Below are 22,260 nucleotides of genomic sequence, written 5' to 3' on the forward strand. Positions count from 1 at the left end.
CTAAAATTTCGATACTACTTAGTGCAAAAAGTGATTGATTCTGTTCTATACAATATCCAAATTGACATCGAAGTCGTTTTCAATCCATTACAATTTCGGTATACGCATACATTAATATTCGACATTGGAATCATCTCAATGATCTGTATCAATTTCGAGCGTTTTACCTGATCAAATATTGAAAGTACAGTCTGCATATTGGGACTATAAATTTGAATTATAAATTCAACTCAATGCCACTGACTAAAGTTAATACAACTGTCTATAGTGCAGTATGTAAAACTCACTGTCAATTAACTGTACTTGGAGATTCAAAAAGGATTACAAAGTTTAATACGGAATTTTGCATTTCTTAGGGATGAAAATATCATATTTCGAAATTAAAGTTTTGAAATCTGAAATCTGAAAATACATAATAAATGTTAATATTAGTTTCATGTAGGCTGATGTATAGTCACAATACATGCACGTAAGTAACAGAAATGTTCTTTATAGTTTTTACATTTATTTCTTTTTTTTTATAATATCAAGTGATGAGACGAACAAGTCTGGCGCGTGATAGTAAACTACACTAAATCAAATAACATCACTCCGTAATCGGAAAATTTATGGATATAAATACGTATTAGTTACACTTTCCGATCTAATGGTTTCTATTTATGATTTATAAAACATTACTTTTTGTTTATCTATTACTGTAACCAATTTGATTAACGCCCCTTTTCTTAACAGAAATTTAAAGGAGCATTGAATTTATTGTTTAGGGGCCAAGTTGTCAAAAATATTTCAATACATAAATGACAGTGTAAGAAAGAAAATAATTGTACAACGTCTTTCAATATTCCTGACAAATCAAAATGTTCAAAATTTGTATTCTTTTAATTACTAGCTCCCTTTGAGACTACTTTTGTCTTACACAGAATAAAATTTTAAATGTACATTTACATGAAACGTAACTTCGTAAATTTGATACAAGTAACGAGTGTTTTTAAGTTATTTTAATTTCATTAATAAACGGAATATACTCATATAATTGATATTATTTGTGTTACAATATCCCGTTTAAATTCAATATCAAGAGATAATATGCTCATCACTAATACAAACAATATGAGTTAAAAACAAAATAGTATTATAAAAAAATACCAAACATGAGGATGACAAATTTAAAAAAATACAATTTCGTCAAAACAAATTCTTTAACATTTCTCATTATCCATCGAAAGAGTTTCAATCGGATGTAAGCCAATTCGTTGTTTATAAAACCTTTTAGGCTATCGGGGACCGATTATCGCTGGTTTTTCGGATCGATTTTGGTACGAAGACGACGGATTTAAGTTTTCTAAAGTCAAGAAACTAACCCATCAGGTGCCACCGACAGGCCAACTAATTGCTTTGTTGAAATTTAAAATTCGAGTCTAAATCATTTATTCTTGAATTTGTGGCATTTATAATACAATACAATGGCCTTTCAACCTTTCAACACCGTTCTATTTGTAAACATTGCCCTTGGTGTAATAAGGTCACGTCTGCAAAATGACAACTTTTCAGGAGCAACTTTTATTTGCTTAAATAGGAGAATTGTGAAATATCTCATATTTATTGTGCGGGATTTGTTTCATGTACTTCAATTTTTACATGTGGTCTTATTGAACGAAGTGTACGATATTTATACTTTTTTATGAAGATATTTACTCATCGTTTGTCAACTAACATCATAGTCAAGCTTACTTAAAAATGTAAGCATTAGAATGGTTACACACGGGGATGCTAGCGCGATCGTGAAACTCACGATTACATCGCTACACTTGCGATTCATAGGCGACTGCAACTATGCAAACGCGCGATTGCGTCGATAAATCTATATTTTAGTAGCAGTAGAGCTCCTTGTGAAAGAATTCGTCCAGGGAAGTACTGCCAACTTACCTATTTATGCCGCCAAATACTAATGGTTCCTGTTTTGAAGGGTAAGGGTGCTAGTGAAATTACAGGCACATGAGACTTGTTAACTTATGTCTCAGGGTGACGGGCGCAGTGGCAGCGCCCCTCAGATCTTTGAGATTTAAAGCTCTAAGTGGCATTGCAACTGTTATAGACAGGCATATAGCTTTCCATTGTGCGCACGGCTTGTTCGGCTTGTCACTTGATATTATTGAAAAAAACAAATGCGCCATTGCATGGATGCAGTCCCCTATGAATCGCAAGTTTGCATCGTTGCTTATAGTCTCGCGTGTATATAAAGGTAGACGATTAACGACTGTCTCGCTACTGCATTGCGTTTGAATCGCGTTTGCATCGCCGCTAAAAGTCACCGCTCTAGAGTTAATCTGCCGTTAACGTTCACTTGAAGGTGATTTGAGGACATTGAACCATTAACGTCTTATGTTTTCTTGCGAAGAATCCTTGAGTGAAGTGGCATAATGGAGTGTCATTTCAGTACATTCAAACGTTCTATTTTCACTACACTACATAGAAATGACAACCTAAATAGTTACAGATACCAATTTCTTTGTCTGAGTACGATTCTATCACTAATACATTTAGTTGCAGTAGAAAGAGTTCGCCCAGGGAAGCACTGCCTTACCTACTTCTGTAAGCAGTTATATGAGCATTACTGCGTTCGGGTTTTGATGGGTAAGTAAGTAAGGTAAGGATGCTGGTAGAGTTGCAGGTACATGGGATTTAGTGTGACGGGCGCAGTGGCAGTGCCCCTCAGCTATTTGTGACTTAAAGCTCTGAGTGGCATTGCAACTATTATGGACAAGCGTGGCGAGACTTGGTATTATAAAAAAGAAGGTATTTTGTTGTTGTTTGTTTATTGCATAATTAATCAAGGGTTTTTCACTATGTCGGATAACCACGGTTTAGAAGTTTTGATTTCACCCTGCAAAGCTTGAAGTATTTTTTGTACCAGTTCAGTATTGCAATTTCAGCATAAAATTGTATAAAAAGATTTCATGTACAATTTTTTATGCCTATCTCGTCGTTCGAGATAGTCGAGATAGGGCATAATAATAATAATATTGTTAGCACCGATGACTCGCCAGACGCGAGGGCAAAGATCTCCCTCTACCTGTGCCACTGGATACAATTTAGTTTACACAGAGCTTTGGAACTGAAAATTATATTTGAATGGAGTGGTATACAAATTACTTGCATTTTAAATTTATTTTTCTTTTCTAATTTTATTTCTCAGTTCAAAAATGATTCGAAAGCTAGTACCATAAAGCTATTTCGATATGATGTTATTACCGTATTGTTCCTAACTCGGTTTGGAGACTTTATAGATATTCAATTTGTTTTCTCTTTTGGAACTTGACTTATATTTTTTTATGATAGTAAGTGACGGGATTAACAAGTCGTGAGCCTGGTAGTAAACGACATACCTATCCATAGCAGCATATAAATGAAATTACACTTTTTTCCACTTGTTGAGAAATATGATACCAATGAGTTTGGACACTGTGGTCTTCGCTATTTTCACACTAACGTGATTGGCGCAATCTCCACTGTCGAAGCAAAGTTCAACTGCCTACGTGGCCGAACGCTAACCGTGCCGGACTGCCACGCAGAAGTCCCAGGTTCGATTCCCGGGCCGGGAGAAATATTTGTACGGCCTACATTTATTTATTTTATCATTTATTTTACTACATTTATTTTATCTCGTGAATTTGAGTGTAAAGTGTGATTGTCCATGGCGTCGATGGCACCCGCGACACAGGGTTTCCCTAGTGCGGAGCTATGTTGAGTGTGTGCGTTATTATTATAAAAAAAGAGTGTAGCAAAACTTCAGCCAGTGTTACAGTTTTGCGTCTTTTGCAGTAGAAACCCTGGATATCCAGGAGTTACAAGTGAAACTGTTTCTTAACGGTGAATTGAAGCTTCCAGTGACTAGAAGGTGAACGCCTACTTTCATAAAAAAATTAGTTTGGCATTCGAAACGAGAAACATCGCCAAACTCCTGGGTACGACGCCTTTGACCGCATTTTTCTTGTATTTTTGTGAAGTATATACTCATACTTACGTACATACACTTTGCACCCTTTTCCGATCTGTATAGGCAGGGGCTACAGCCTTCCATTTGTTACGATACTGACATATCTTTAGTCGTATAGCCGTAGAGCACCAAGTGAAAAAGTTCGTCCAGGGAAGTACTGCCACCTTACCTATTTCTGCCGCCACGCAATAATGTGAGCATTACTGTATTACAGTTTTGAAGGATCAGAGTGCTGGTGGAATTACAGGCACATGGCACTTGTCAATGTATGTATCAGGGTGACGGGCGCAATGGCAGTGCCCCTGCAACTGCTATGGACAGGCGTGTAGCTTACCATCAAGCACACGAATTGTCTGTCCTGTCACTTGATATTGTAAAAAAAGCTATAAATTTTTTGATACACGTTCTTCGCCTGAAGACTCTTAATCTGTCTTTTCTGTAGAACGTCCTCAATTCTGTCATAGGAATTTCGCGTATTTATAATATAGTCTCAATTACATTTACTTTAAAAAATATTTACGTAATATAAAAAAATACAAAATGTGTTAATAAATAAAGTGCACTCCCTGAAATAATTTGGGAACAACATCGTACTAGCAGATATCATTAAGGTCAATAAAACCTTGCAATACTTTATCGATTATGAATCTTTAAATCTTCTTTAATGGCAGGACAAAATATACAGTTTACATTCCACAGCAGTACAAACATTAAATTCGCAGTATTGAGCCGTTCATAACGGATATTGAGATCACGAGAGTAACCAACCTCGATTTTAAATTAAACCCGACGAGTGTGGTTTATGGGGCTAAATGATACATTGCTTTTTATTCCGGAAATCCATAAAATAAACGTTGCATTTGGTACATAATTATACAACTTTTTGGGAAAAAAAGGTGTGAAGAGGCATATTGTAGGCAGGCAGGGTGGAGGTGGCTAGTGCAGTGAGGATTTCATCGCTGCACTAGGTTCCTTCGCGTTTGGATACCACTTTCCACTTAACATCAGGTGGAGTGGAGTCATTTGCCTGTCATGTATATAAAATATAAAATATAAAATACAAGATTCCTACGTTAAGATTACAGGAAGGTAATTTTTTAAAAGTTTTCTTTTGAAATGACATTGAAATTGATTGATTGATATTTGAAATGTTAAATTTGTTCTAGAGCAGTTTAATACAAAAATAAATGTATAAAGTTTAATGTGCAAACACGAAACATTAACGATCACTAAAATATTCACGTTTAGCTAATCTTAACAGTTAATACACAAATTCATACTATCACGCCTATATCCCATTAGGGTTGGCAGAGTATGGTTTCTAATATACTTCTTTCATTTCTTCCGCATGCATAAGTCTTCTACGCTGAGGTCTTTGTTTATGATACCAAATGACGGAAGGAACAAGCCGTGCGTCTGATGGTAAGCTAAAGCAGTTGCAGTACCACAGAGAGCTTTAAATTGTAAAGCTCTGAAGGAGCCACTGAGCCCGTCACCCTGAGACATATGTTGACAAGTAGATATTGTGCCTCTAATTTCGCAGGTAAGGTGGCAGTACTACCCTAGACGAACTCATTCACAACGAGTTGTACTGCTACTAAAGACGGCACCTCTGCGTTTCTCGGAATTTATGTGTGAAATTTATTTTAAATATTTTCCAATTTATTTTACAATATACCATGAGCATGACTCATTTTATAACACAAAACGAGAAAACAAGGCGACTATCAATACCAAGAATTTACAGTTAATTTTCAACATAAATCTAGTCTGTAAAAACATATTGCCTAAAAAAAACACCAAGTTGCCAACAAGATTTCTATAAATTCCGATCCTTATGATTTGTTCGGTGTTTATCGAAGGCCAGCCTGTTTATTTTATATTATTTTATTACGGAGTAAAGCCTGGATAAAATTTCAATTGCCAACCCCACGGACAGCGACCGCGTGTCTCCCGGTTTATTTATTGTGTTGAACCTAAAAGTACTACTAAAATACTGAATAATATTTTTACTGGATATGCTTCTTTCTGAAAATTAATATAAAAGATAATAGAGTCGTAGTAGCGTGGTCATTGTATAATGATTTTGCTTAGAAATCAACATCGCCACAGCAGTTTAAATTAAACTGTTAATCTACCACCGTTCAGTAAAGTTTATTAAGTCCAAAAGCAATGTTGGTATATCTATATTGATGGGGATTTTGTACTTTAGTGTTATTAGTACATTTAAACAATTTAGAATGGTAAATAAACATAAATAATACACTGATTTTCGTTCGCATAATGATCTTATCGCAATTTCGTACCTTTATTTATATAGTAGTTAAATATATATTTCATTAGTACGAAAATTTCGTAAAAATTAGTGAAAAATATTTCTTACCTTAGAGGATGCCTCGTAGAGAGGCGAAATACGTGCCGAGTATATTTTTGCTGCTTGTTTGTGATAGTAGTTGAATTTGTGTTATTTAATTTGTTAATTTTATGCGACTGATAAAGTGACCTGTGTAAAAAAAATACACAAGCTCGGCTGTTTTAGGCAATTTAATATTCACTGGGTACCCATGGGTTTCCGCAAAGTAACGCCTAAGTCTATAACATACATTGTTATCATTATTATTAATGCGCTGGATGCGAGCAGCACGGGACAGCTCGTTGTGGCATTCTTTACGCGAGGCAATACATTTCTGACAGATGGCGCTACGGCAAAAAAGTCTTTCAAAAAACCAAAACAATGATCTGCAACAAGCAGATAGAAAAATTAAAAATTCGTAAGGTCCGCAGGTTCGTTCCGAGGCTTAGTTGGCATAGCGTCTGGCACGGTTTGTTAGAAGACGTTGTTTCGAATCCTTGTATTATACTCCGTTGGATATATATGTTTATTTATCCAGTGTCTAAAAAAGAATTAGATGAACTAATTACTACATATTTACTTTAATAATTACTTTTATTTTTAATAATTATTTTTATTATTAAAAAATAAATACATTTTTATTTTAATAAGAGAATAAGTGCGCCTAATAAGTCAAACGACTTCGATCTCACCTGATGGAAAGTGACGATGAGGACGACGATGGAGCATGCACACCTAAGTAATGCCTATTCACTCCCGCATTGAATAGGCTCAAGTTATAGCGTTCAGGGAATAAATTGTAATAATTTGGAGCTATGCCTGTGTCCCATTTGGTATAACTCGTATTCCTTCTAGTTAAATGTAATTCTTATGTAAGCCCTGTCGCTTCCACTCGAAAAATTTCAATCGTAGCTCGCCGCAGACGGCCGCAATGAAAATCCCTCGAAATGCGCAAATTCGCACACAACCCTGCGCACAAGAGATACCTCCAACGGCTCGTAATTAAATACCTATCGTTAAACTAAATTTGCTTAATTAAATATCTTTAGTGTCTGTCTGATGAAAAAGGTTTTAGTTTATCTAATTAATACATTTAGGCACGCATGTTCCATATTACTATTTTAATAACTTTCACAGTAACTGAATTTTGACAGTAAAATTGTTTCAAATATTCATTTCATGCTTTGTTAACTTTTAGTAGTAGATAGATATACGTACACAATTAGACCGTCTTTATATAGTTCCTTGGTCGGATGAGCATCGGGTTTGTTAATGTAGTTATACTATTATGACATGATGTTAAGTTGTCCCAGGAGACAAGCACCATATATTTCTATGTTATTTGGATTATAGTGACCCTTCCTACCTACCCTTAGATTATACGAGAAGGACACTATAACCGGTGCGCGCACAGGAACCTTACAAGTTCAGGTTCTGACCCCAGATCAGCCAGTGCTTAGGGTTGTCACCGACCTCTGTCACTTGACTTCATCCGGTTCTTCGAGAGGTTAATGCCTCGGGTGAGCCGCCCCGGGTGCACGTACAGTACCCTCCCTATTTTCCAGATAGGTACCGGAGCTGTAGGCACGCTCACTTCCCGTTGCGCATTGCACAACTAGCGGTTGCCACCGCTAAGCCGTCGACTCTGAGTCCAGTACGGATATCATTGGTGGCGGAGCTGTAAGACACGCTTACTTCCCGACGCCGAAAAATGACGTCTCTCCAGTTCCCAATAACGTAAGCGGCTGCAGGGACCGGAGGATATCTAGCTTATCGTGTACTAGCTCTCCGGGCTAGTGCCGGAGATGCCAGTCGGAGTGTCCTGCGACAATGTTCGGACATAGCTTCCAACTTAAAGGGCAACTCACGTGCCCCGCGCGTCTTCTCGCATACAGGCCCTCAACTAGACCGCTACTAAGACGCGCTAGCTGCTCACGAGACAGATGCCCCGGTACAAACAAAACTGGGACAGACAAACATGTCCGTCTCTGCAGCTAACCACAAACCCCAGCGAGTCCTTACCCAAGTCCGGGTCCGCCAGAGACGCGCAGAGACGCAAAGGCGTACCACTGGCGGAGGGCTTGGCCCGGACGTCCGCCGTACCCTGGTCTTGCCGTCGAGCCTGTAGTCTCTCCGGAAAACCCTATCTCTCGGATCAGTAGAGACAGTAGTGTTCGGTCAGCGTATTGAAAATGATGGTGTCGCCTCTAGGGCGCGTTTATTCGACACGAATTTCTTCGTGTTCACGCTGCGCGGATGCCGCACAGCTGCTGCGCAGATGCCGCGTGGTCACCGCGTAACTATCATGGCAAAATCTATAATAAATCGCGTATCCTTGTTTTTTCAAAATAACCAAAAAAGGGTTTGTTTGAAAAAACAAATATACGCGATTTAAATCCGGAAAAATAGTTTCATTTCCTACGTGTAACAATCGCGAAAACCTAAGAACTCGATAGGCTCTATTTATTTAGCTTTTACGTTTTAACTTAAATGAGCGTCTCGGGCATGCGGGCGGGGTTGGTTCGTCTTTGGTCTACGCGGCGACCGCGCGAAAACTTTCGCGTCATGTAACTGTTCGCTTACGGGTTCGCTGTTGGCGCCTATATAGTTCTGTTCTTGTTGTACTTCTACGTAGCTTATGAAGCTTACCTTCTGTGTTCAAACATATAACATTAAGTTTTGTAAATTTCAATTTCATAAGATTTAGAAAACGCGGTTATTATTCTTCTTATCGTATCGATGGCATACACTATAATGCATGCCATCGTGGTGAAAGAATTTGCCAATCGGCGCAAGGCATTTACTAGTTGTTGTCCAGGGTACTCCAGACGTACAGAAAAAGAATGGTACATCGTGCTGCTTCTTTTGGTGCACGAGGTTGTTTATGTAACTATTTGTCGTCGGTATTTTGTAGAAAGGGCGAAAGCGCCATTTTGTAAAAAAATCAGGGAAACATGTTTTAGATTTTCAAGACTGTTTTAAATTCTATTTTGAAAGTTAAATTTAATTGAAACCAAAATTAAATTTTAAAACAGTATATACAACCTAAAACATTCTCACCCTTTCTACAATACATCGACGATATGTAAAGCATCGAAAAAAAATTAAAAACATGTAGGTTAGTAAGCTTAATTTAGATATTCATAGGCTAATTGCTTTACGACAAATGTGTAACTACTATACCTATATATTAAAGAGGTTTTGTGAGTGAACAAATATGATAGTTATTATTAGTTTATCATCTCTTCATCCGGAATTAACGAAACATTGTAATAAATAAACAAAAAATGAGATTAAAGACAAAACAATATAATAGATAGCATATCTAAACACACATAAAACCTCGATAATTGCAATAACATGAAAAAATAAACAGTCAGAGCCAAAATGTGGCAAATGTGGCGCAATAAATAAGCCAAGGGCCATCGACGTACAATTTTTATCAACCGTGCTGCCCATAAATTTGGACTTACATCCTAAAACCGCTATTTGATGCAAAAACGCTATTGAGCGAAGCTGCTATTGGTGCAAAATCGTTTGAACACGCGTTATGATAAACGCGAATTTTTGCCTTTTATCATGATAGAGATAACATTTTAAAAAGGGTGGAAATGATTGTGTGATTAGGACGTTACATTTATGAGCTGTTGAGTGTATTACGAGTAATATAAATATTTATTTATATAAGCATACAATTAATACTAAAGTTAAAGAATGTACATTTACAAGAAGAAAGTTCATACGGAAGTCCACAGACAGACGTGTATACAAAGTCATACTAATTAAATGTTTAATCCAGTAATCAATATCCAAAATCATCGAAATATTGTCAACGAAAATCCAAATGTTACTTAATATTATTTGAACATAAATTTCACATCTGTATAAATAATAATAACAGTGGTAATAATAATAGTTTGACCCTTCGCCTCTCAAGCAGAGACCGTGGGTTCGATTTCGGTCTCACAAAATTTGAGTTTTTCGGAATTTGTGTCCGAAATTTATTGTGAAATTTACCATTAGCTTTTTGGTGAAGGAAAACGTGTGCAGTTCACAACCCGCACTGGGCCGTCGTGGCGGACTATGGCCTAAACACTCGCTTGGGAGGAGAACCGTGCCCAGCAGCGGAACATATAAATGGTTTGATGATGAATAACAATAATGTGCCAGACAACCATACCAATTGTCTGGTCTAAAACTAGAGAATTCCCTGACACCCAGACCAGAAATGTACAATTAAGAAATGTACATTTCCCAAATCGAACCCAGAACCTCCGCATCCAGCACCCACATTGCAAACCGTTAGGCCACCGAGGTCGTCAAATATAATAAGACAACTAAACACAACAGATCACAAATTGAGCAATACCAGCCAGCAGTATCACTAACACAGTTAAATATTGTAGTTTCTGAATTCAAAGTATTATAATAAAATGTCTTCTTGTATATTGTTAGAAAAATTACTAAATACGTAAAAAAGAGAAAAAAATATTGGTGTTTGTTTCTCTACATTACCACGGTGGGAAAAGATAGAATGATTGAACTTAGTGAAAGTCGCAGTCAAATAACATTTATTACATAGGTAAAACTTCATTTTTTATGCTACTGCTCGTTCACTGTGTTGACTTCTTTGAGAAGAACGAGCAAGAAACTCTAGGGATTGCTCTTTTCAAATAAACTTAAATGCTATGAAATACACTTAGAATCATATTTGTGTGGAATTTAAACTTATCTCGTCTTTGCATACATCTTTATCTAACACGTAGTCTTCAATTTTGTAATATGACTTTTCAATTAAATCTCTATCTTATTGTGAAAACGTATACAGTTCCCCGTAAAAGAATAGTTCAACTTAGTTAAACGGAGTCATGATACCAAGAATTTGGACTTAGTTTTAAGGTTAACATATGCATCTACATATTTTCTTATTGTTAAATATTTAAGGTTCAATATAATTAGTGTTTTTAGAAACCAGTTGTATATAAAACTATTACCACTATCCATATTTAAAATGTGGCAGACTTATTATGACATTCCACACTTTATTTCAAGCTAGAGAATTTGCATTGAAATATGAGTACCAGAGAGTAACGTAGTAAAGTAATAGCAGAAGAACTCCTTGTGAAAGTGTTCGTCCTGGGTAGTACTGCCACCTTTTTATTTCTGCCTCCAAACAGGAATGTCAGCATTACTGTGTTCTGGTTTTGAAGGGCACGTATGTTGGTGCCATGTCCCTGTAACATGGGGCGTATCAATTTATATCTTAGAATGACGGCGCAGTGCACGACATGTTCGTCCCGTCACTTAATATTATAAAAAAATAAAGAAAGAAAGAAACGAAATGTGACACTACCCAGAACATTCAGAACCTGTTTCGAAAATGTTTACTCTTTAATTGGTTTTACCTTGATTCAAACTCGAGATCTCCTTATATGAGCGATCATGGAGTGATGTCATACAAAAAAATATATAAACAAGACGAAGTTGAACGTTGATTATGATTTTCTCCGCGAAAAATACGGTTTCAAACATTTGAATGCTGGAGTACACTTTACAAAGTAATAACTCAGTATAAGGTGTCATAAAATAAATTATTCATGCGACCAAAACATGCACCGAGATATACATCTAAAGATAATCTCCTATGATTTACGATGAGAACCTTGTATTTACACTCACTTCTATTTATATTAACTTCTCTCGCTTTTCAGACACTACGAGATACGCAAATAAGAACAGGTCTTTTTTTAAATTATGTGAGCTTTAGTGTTGTTTTAGGTTTTCAAATGTCTTTTGAAGGAAAAGTTTTAACGTTATCTTCTATATTTAAATATGACTTAAGCCTTGAAAAGAACAACTGAAACAACTCTGCAACGTAGAGTCTACTATCATTATTATTACAAACTCTTTCTAAAGTATAAAGTATTAAAAATAAGTTATTTTTACTATAAAAGGGGGCAATGTACTATATGAAGTTGAAATTCTATGTTTCTTTATTGATTGTAATGTTTCTTAGATTACATGTTTCACTAGGATGACATTCATTTGTTTTTTTGTAAAATTACTGCACTAGATTGTTGTTTACCGACTTAAAGAAAGGAGGAGGTTCTCAATTCGACTGTATATTTTGTATGTATGTTACGCGATAACTCCGCACTTGCGGCATTAACGGCATTTGTGAACCGATGTTGACGATTCTTTTTTGTTGGAATTAGGGTACCTCAGTAGTGGTCCCATTTAAATTTTAAGAAAATATTCCACGTCTTAGGATGGCAAACTAGGGGATGAATCCAGTTTTGCGCACTTTGCGGTAACTGATCTCAATAAGACTTGGCAAATAGATGTAATTCCACGAACTATTGAGGCTGGTTTTTTAGTACTTTGTACAGAGATTATTATTAATGCAAAGCTCAATCTCAAAGAAAAATTTCTTTGATTGAACCGGACTCAAACCTTCGCCTGTTCCATAACAAGGCGTTCGGTCTATCAATCTACCGATATGTTTCTTTTTCAACTTCATCATCATTGAATAAATAGCATATTGGAACACTGCACTGTCCGTTCTGTAAATAATTCTCATTTTGTGATGGAAAGCTTACCCAAGAATATGTCCGTATCTGCATTTTCTACTATGAGTTATCATTATCACTTCATCAAAATTATACTTCATATAAAAGCAGCACTAAAGAACAAAACACATTTAATTACGTCCTTATAATCGAAATCTGAGATTGTAGTCTGCGACGGCAGCCGACACGTCCCAGGGGTGACTTTTGTTTCAGTTAGTCCGTAAAGTTAAGGTAAATATGTGAGAATAATTCTGTTTACCTTATAATTAAGTTAGTCTCAGAAAAATTACTTTAGACGCAATTTATAAATACAGAGAAATACTATATGCCTGAAGAGTCGATACAACCTCAAATGGCTTTGGATGATGCCGCAAAACAATGAAAGTGTTGAATCTATCACTTTGGAAAAAATATACAGTTTAATTGAGGTACACACTGATTAGTATACGGTGTGAAAACATTTCACACCGTATACTAATCAGTGTGAAAACATTTCACACCGTACACTAATCAGTGTGAAAACATTTCACACCGTATACTAATCAGTGTGAAAACATTTCACACCGTATACTAATCAGTGTGAAAACATTTCACACCGTATACTAATCAGTGTGTACCTAAAAATTTTCACGACAGAAAAAAATACAAACTTCAGCAGGTAATTTACGTAAACCAATGTTTTTTTTATATCAACTGAACTAAATAGAACACGTATAGTATACGACATATAATTTTCAAATTGCTTTAATTTTGTTTGAAAAAAAATAATTACTGAAATAAAGACAGTGCCCTGCCGCTCCACCCAAGCAAAATGAACCGTATTAGTACGGGAAAAAATTTAAATCAACTGAAGTAGTATCGACAAGATCTCGCAATGCACTCGCGTCCCGTAACGCTGGTTGTACCACGCGCCTGTCGTAGCAGCATGGCTTGTATGTGTGCACATATACAAGCCGCGCTGCTATACGTTTCTATGAAGTTACCATACTTGTCTCATTATACTATGGTATTAAGCCCCGAGTGCAACTGACAGCGTCTAAATAAAAATAAATATAGTCAAATAGTATCGCGCAGGAATGCCATTTATTCTTGTGCGCCTTTTTCTTAGTCGGCCCTTACATAAACCCGCAATCCATAAGTAAACTTGTTATACACTCCAGTAGACTTCTTATTTTGAATTTTTAGCGAAAAACATGTGGTATTCATGAAATTCGTTCGGACATCTGTGTAGCCGGAGGATTTAAACCCCTTTGAAATGCTTAAGAAGGTCGAAGTGCGAATTCTCATAATCCAATCCTTTTGCACTTTCCATCCGATACCTAGCAATCGCATTTACGTTTCAAAGAGTCTGTAAGATTGTGTTTTGGCGAGCGGAACGATCCGATAAGAGGAACTATTTTAAAGCCGTAACCAGATACATCTGTTTCTGAAATAAATAAAATTGCATTTACATTGGTATCGTCTGGATGAAATTCCCTATGTTGGACGTAGCAATGCTTTAAAGTACTCGTACGCTCTAATCTTGTTTTAGATTAGATATCGGAATAGTTTGTTATTCCTTGGCTTATAAATATAACAATTAATAGTCATTATGAATTTTCTTTTGTTTATCAAGATGTTTCACTTTTAATATCATGATATTGTACTACTGTTATATTCATTTGTTTTTCGTGAGATTACTTTATTAGTTTGTTATACTTCAACTTTACTACTACAACGATCGAACAATATGAAAAATCCTTCCGATCTGCCACGAAGCTGAGTCTGTGAGCCTTTTAAAAATATTGTGTTATAGAGGTTCAATAACCTTCAATTGCAAACTCGGTGATCATTACATCACGACGAAGTTTTATTAGCGATTATTATAAAAAGAAAATGGCAGTTGCATAAAATATCAATCGTGCAGACGTTATTGTAAATAGAACTGTTTTTTATCTTACCTGACTTCAATGCCGCGAAGAACCTCGTCGAAGTTTCTGATGTCTTCTTTTGAAACATTCCACGGTTGGCATTCAATATTCACTTCATTTTGGTCCACCAGTACCACAAAAATTAAGTTCATTGTAACACTAGATGGCGCACCGGTCTACAATGTACACTTAGTAAATTTTGAAGTGAAAATTTTGAGTATAATGAATACATATGAACTGAACATGGTGACAATTTTGAAATGTTCCATTAATTACTACCACCTTGCTTATTCCACATAAAGTACTTAGGACTATTTTCACGTAGTTTTGTTTAATTCAAATGTTTATGGCATCTTTTTTTTTAAGTAATTGACTTTACTTTCAAGGTTTGGTTTGATGAAAAATAAATTTCTTTTTTCTTTTTTCACTTCGGAGAAGTTGAACAACTTCGGTTCTCGTTTCTATATCCGTGTTCAAATATCTTCCCTAAAGGCAATCAGAACCTTGAACATCATTTTTGTTGATAATTTTTTTTAATTATGAAACTCCTATGATCCTTTTTGATCATATTTATTTAGATCTGAAGTCGCTTAACGTAATATATATTTTTGATGTTAACTACACTTACCTATATTTACAGTGAGGATAACCTCATAAAGAGCTACAAAATATATCGAAAATATCACAGGGACTAAGAACACAACGTGAGGTGCATAAGGCAGCACCGTATGCACTAGGTACGTTGCAATGTTCTAGTGGCCTAGAGCCGCGCGCAACTGACCTCGAGCGATGGCGAGAGTGAATCAATACTGCTCTTGTATTGACATCACTTATCTTATGTTGTCCTGGTATTTAAATAGTGTATATATCTTCTAAAGTAAGCCTTCAAGTTGTTATCTAACAGCAAATCATTGTTTATTTTAAACAAGAGATACAAAAGATGATGTCCATTTGTCACTACTGTCTACTGTCAATACTGTCTACAACAGAGCGTTTATCAATTCTAAACAACGTCTCTGGCGCTATACTGAGACAAAGATGAAGTAACAAAAGCGTTTAGCGGTATTTCTCCCATTTCAGACCTAAAGCACCATTCAGTCCTACCATCAGGCTATTTAAGAGCCACGCTCTTGTCTGCCTTCCCTACTCCTCACGATCAATCGCCAGCATCTTTATAGCCGTTCCCTTTGACACTCTTGATTTGTACATTATTCGGGGTGTCCTCTTCCATTACCATCTCTAGTAGCAGTAGAGCTCCTTGTGAAAGAGTTCGTCCAGGGTAGTACTGCCACCTTACTTATTTCTGCCGCCAAGCAGTGATGTCAGCGTTACTGTGCTCCGGTTTTGAAGGATAAGGGTGCTGGTAAAATTACAGACACATGGGACTTGTCAACTTATGTCTCAAGTGCGCAGTGGCAGTGCCCCCAGACCTTTGCAATTAATTTAAAGCTCTGAGTGGCTCTGTAATGCGTGTAGCTTACCATCAGGCACACGACAAGTTCATCCCGTCACTTGATATTATAAAAAAAATTAAGTACCACTGCATCCAAAGACTTACAAAGTTCTGCATTACCTGGGAATCGAACCACTTATATATATATATATATATATATATATATATATATAAAAAAAGAATGAAAAAAAAATATATATATATAAAAATGAAATATATATATAAAATGAAATATCAGAATACGATGGTACGTGGTGCCCCTATTCATTATATGAATCTTATAAAACTAACTAAGGCTTACAGTGCAATTTCCAAGTGCTTTTTGTGTAATTACCGTCTACTGCTTCTTGGTAGAGAAATATCAACTGCAACGTACTGACAAAATTCAGTGATTTATGTTGAACATGTTATATTGAATCAATATAAGTACTACGACAGAAATAAAAGTAATGCTAATTAAATACTGTCCACGATCGGGTTAATAAATGAAATTGTACATCCTTTTTATATTTGAGTAAAGTAACAACTCGGTTTTCCTTCATGATTTGAGTTGTTCATTAATAAACCTACCTACGTGCTCGAACTTGTTGCGTGGTTAAGCAGTATGTTTTTGAAGGAATTGTAAAGGCATTTTTTTTTAAAACAACTGTCGCGTTCTTTTGAAATATCATAATAATATTAAAAATTTGCTTGTAAACTACTATGGTACTTGTAGCCGCCAGACTGAAATAGACGTTATAGAGGATCGCGACGAACTCGTTACATTAAAGACGATTTATAGTTGACTGTAATATATTGGCAATAGGTAACTAGTTTACAGGAGAAGTGCCATTAATCGTTAAACAGTGGTGGTTTCTCATGGAAGAACAAATCAAAAGTGAACGGTCTTTTTGACTTTCGTTTGTTTGTACAAAAAAATCCTTTGATATGTGGTAGGGCTAAAATAACATATATATGTTGTTACTTGGTTGGTACAAAATATTACTCACAGTCTACGTAATGTGGCCTTGTCGAGCGTTTCGTTTCTGCTTCAAAAATTACATTGAATTAAATTACAAAATTTATGTTGCATTCGCAACAGTACTTAAAGTTTTCAGGGAAAAAATTCAAAGAATTTCGATTTTTAATTTTCAAATCAAAAACATCTAAATCCTTCTTAAATAAAAATTAATTTGAATTTCATGCTACACCGGCTTCTTATACAATATCTAATTAAATACCGTGAGGTAATCTCGTTATCTCCTCAGCCAAATAATAATTAACAATGAAATTCTTAGAAAAGCTTGTGAACAACTGGAGTGTGTAAAATGGATTTTAAGGGGCGAGTCCTGTGCCCTTCTTTGTTTAATCTACCGTGCAGTGTACAAAGGAGCCACTGCTGTAAAAAATCTTTTATAAGCCTACGGATTTTATACAGAATTAGAGAGTATGTGTTAAATAGTTTCATTGTTGTTTAGAAAACCTGATCGAATTGGATTAAACCAGATTGGAACCGGAAAACACGACAGTTCCTATCTCTCTTTCTTTCGTCCATGGTTATTCAGATGTAATTATTTTATTTATCATTTTACATTTAGATGTCATGTAGTTATTACATTCGTGTTTAATTTATGTACTCTCTGAGATTTTTTTAAGTTCTATTGTTACAGAAGGGATTACTATATATGTACATATAGGCCCCCCTGTTGGATTTTGTCTTTGTCTTTTGTCTGTTCTTGTGTGTGTATTTGCTGGCTATGGATATCTTCTATATGAAGGAGGCATTCTTGAAAACATTTTAAGACTCCTTTGCGGCGGCTTTCCTCCACTTTGGCCTCCGTGGTCAAGTGGCTTGCACACCGGTTTTCATTGTGTCGTCATATATGATATGAGATCCCGGGTTCGATCCCCTGCCGGATCAATGTAGTTAAAAAATTAACTTTTCTGTATTGTCTCGGGTCCGGGTATTTGTGGTGCCATCGTTGTTTCTGATTTCCATACACAAGCGCTTTAGCTACTTGCTTTGGGATCAGCAACATATGTATGTGATAGCATGCTGCCTACCTAGCTAACGTGTGATGTGTCTATTTTATAGATTGTGATATAAACCCCTATATATAAGTTATAAACATGTATCCTTTGTTCTTGTATTTTTTCGTTCTTTTTTGTTTTGTTTTCTCTTTTTTTCTTACTGAAGTTTTGTGTAACTTTGTGATTTTCTAAATCTCTCTTCGGATCAGTCTAGCATATGTCCTTGTATTTGAATACTACTACTACCCTGATGTTTGGGCTGGCAAATGTCTATGGATGATTAAGTAGTTAGTCTGCTATTTTGTTACTCTCTCTCACTACATTCAAAATAAAAATTATCATTATTGTTTTGAATCAAACCGCATGCCATGGTATTGCGCGCGGTCCAATAAAGCTGTATAGAATATTGTTCTGTGTTTTTTTTTAAATTCGAAACTGTTGTTGTTTATTTAATAAACAATTAGATAAATATGTGTTTAATAATGTAACTGTTCTGATGGAACCGACTATTCACCTCATATATTTTAGTAGCGGTAGAGCTCCTTGTGAAAGAATTCGTCCAGGGAAGTGGACAAATAGGACTTGTCAACTTATGTCTCAGGGTATCAGGTGCAGTGGCAGTGCCCGTCAGATATTTGTGATTTAAAGCTCTGAGTGGTACTGGTTATGGACAGGTGTTCCGCTTACCTTCAGGCGCACGACATGTTCGTCCCGTCAAGTGACGGGATAACTAAGTAGTTATTATTTAAAAAAATGTGTAACCTACCTTCATTAAATAAAACGACATATGAAGGAAAGAATAATATAACCTTCTGACGTCAGGTTCTGCTCCAAATTCATACTTCAAATTTTAAAACCGGGTTTCCTAGTAAATGTTATATTTCACACCCGTTCATTCACAGAGTCAGTCACTTTACCTTTAATGTATACATACAATCTAAGTTCCGCCGAATAAAAAAGAGAATATTAAGTAAAATAAATTCCAATAAAAACTCCAACCTCCATTATTAAATATTCCACTTTACGGAAACAAAGTCTGCCGATACAAAGTTACTTATTTTGCGTTGTTACTTGTATGGAAACTGTACACAACAGTTGCAGATTTCCTTTTAAGATTTCGTCGTAATATGAACCTTATGCTTTACGTTTTCCGTATTAAACTGGCTTGGTATACAGCGACGTACACGTTGGTTTGAATCGAGATCGAATTTGTCTGCAAAGTTTGAATGTTTCTGTGTGTATATATGTGTATACAGGGAGAAATTTGTACGATTATGTATCGGCCTGTGATGATAGGGCAGGTAATAATAGACATTGATATATGTGCATTATTCTTTATTTACGGTATGTGAGGGCTTTGATTCCTGAATCAACAAGTAATAGTATGAGTCAGCTCGCAAAAAGTATTTGATATCAATAGTTATAGTACTTTTAAACAAAATTTTAACTAAATACTGGGATAAACATATCGATTGCCCAAGAAAATAAAAGTAATATATATTTTATAGGGAAAATAAGACGAATATAATCTTCAGTTACTCTATACCTGATGGATTTATTTCGAAAAAATGGACGGCGAAAACGATGAATAAATTAAACTGTTTTACGTTGTATATGAATTTATTTTTTAAGTGTGTTTTATTTTATTTATAACGAATTTAAGAAAAATTTTTAACTTCTTCCGCAGCCGAACGGTTACCATGCTGGACTGCCACGCAGAGGTCCCAGGTTCGATTCCCGGGCCGGGAGAAGTGTTTGTATGACCTACATTTATTTCTCTCGTGAGTTTGGGTGTAATTTGTGGTTGTCTATGTGTGTGTCCATGGCACCCGCGACACAGGGTTTCCCTAGTGCGGGGCTATGTTGAGTGCGTACGTTATTTATTTATTTACTGATTCTGGATTTTTCAATTTAATATTGAAACTACCTTCGTGGCCGAACGGTTACCATGCTGGACTGCAATCACAGGTCTCGGGTTTGGGAATCGAATCGGCCGGTAGAAATATTTGTGTGGCCTACATTAATTTGTCGTTGTCTATGTGTTTGTCCCTGGCACCCGCAATACAGGATTTCCCTATTGAGGGGCTATTAGTGTGTGCGTTATTATCATTATAATTATTATATAAAATAGATAAATTTTTAGCCACAATACCACCTGATGTCAAGCGATGATGTGACTGATGCTTATTCGCTGTGGTCGGCAACACCCCTATTAAACAACTTATCCGAGGTCATTAGACAAGAAACAAAAAAAATTAAGTTTTAAAAATGTTGAAAGATTTTTATTTCACAAATTGTTGTTATTAGTCCCTTAATAAAATAACTAATAATTAGCCATTGTTTTTTTAGGAACTTTTTTATTTACTTAATTTGTATCTAGTTCGTCACCTCGAAGGGACTGAAAGATCATACTGCGTATGATATTTCAGTCAAAATCATTTTTCCATACAACAATGTAAATTGTAACGTGTTAAAGCAACATGTCATATTTAGTAGTTCACTAATTTATGTATTGAAATAAAGTACATATAGATCTTAGTAATTAAGATACATCCAATAACTTATTTTTGGGAGCTGGTGCTTGTTAAAGGCTTAACGCCTGTACTACAAGTCACCAGGCTCTCACCCTTGGAAATGACACATGACAATCTTAAGGTATTACTAAGATTAATTAGTAAGTAAGAAGTAAGATTAAAGTAGTACTCTACTTTATTTCAATACACAGGGCATAGGATTTTTTATATTGTATATATGTAATTCACTAATTAATCACTTCTACGTGGTGATCTGGTACTGATTTTTTTCCACGTCTACCTAATATGATTTGTATGGTGAGCGGCTAGGCAGTGGAATTCCCTGCTTGCAGAATTGTTCCCCGAACGCTATAACTTGGACCTTTTCAAGGCGAGAGTGAATAGGCATTATTTTGGTGTGCATGTTACATCCTCGACTTCATCGTCCCTTTTTATCAGGTGAGATGGAAGTCAAACCTGCGCTTATTTTTTATATATAAAAAGATATGAATATTTGCTTTCACGGTGAAAGAAAACTTAATTAAATATAGATGAAGGATCACTAAAATCTGAACATTGGTGAGGTAGCCAACATGCATAGGGATAAACTTAGTGAATCTAAAACCTTTATCGAGGTTGTTGATGTTCTATGAGATATTTAAGGCGAGTCCTCTGAGGAGAAACGGAAAAAACTGTTTGCTAGATCAAATGTTTAAGTTTAGTATTTGAATAACGATCTTACAAAAATATACGATACACGTAAAGATATATCTTTAGACTTTTTTAGATATATCTTTGAGACTATTCTCAAAAATTTGCTAATTTGTTACAAGATGGGATATATTTTACTCGACCGTATAATGTCTTGAAAACAGGCTACTATGAAAGTCTAAAATAAATCGTTGGTTCAGATGAACAGAATATTATCTCAAAAACACAGATTTTTCAAGAAAGTAATTTTAAAATTTCTGGTAGCAATATTTCAGTCGCTATTATTATTTAGTTCTACTTGCTAATATGTATTTAAAGCGTACACATTTAACAGTATTTACGGACACCTTTTATTCTTGTTCAGTTCCATAGTCTTGACAAAATCCTGAAATTGTTCAGAGAGATCTATAATAGATTCAGAGAGGCCTTTGAACATAAAATATTTGTGATTCTGAGTTTTAACTAAACTACTCATGCTTAATACTTTTAAATGAAAGAAGGAACAATATTCAATTCGATACAACTAGAGGAACATAGTAAATATCTCAAAAAAATAGTCTATACTATATATTGCCATAACAATTGAATGCAAAAATATCCCAAAAAAGGTATTACCTTGAAATAATCGTTTTCGTTTTAGAAATAAATCTTTTTAAAATACTCTTACCTTACAATGAACACATGGTGTTTTTTAGTTTTTTACTGAATACGACTGTTGTAATACTGAATACGACTTTGTTGCTC

Source organism: Hyposmocoma kahamanoa, unplaced genomic scaffold, assembly GCF_003589595.1.
Source record: "Hyposmocoma kahamanoa isolate Upper Pololo Valley unplaced genomic scaffold, ASM358959v1 202, whole genome shotgun sequence".
Classification (NCBI taxonomy): Eukaryota; Metazoa; Arthropoda; class Insecta; order Lepidoptera; family Cosmopterigidae; genus Hyposmocoma; species Hyposmocoma kahamanoa.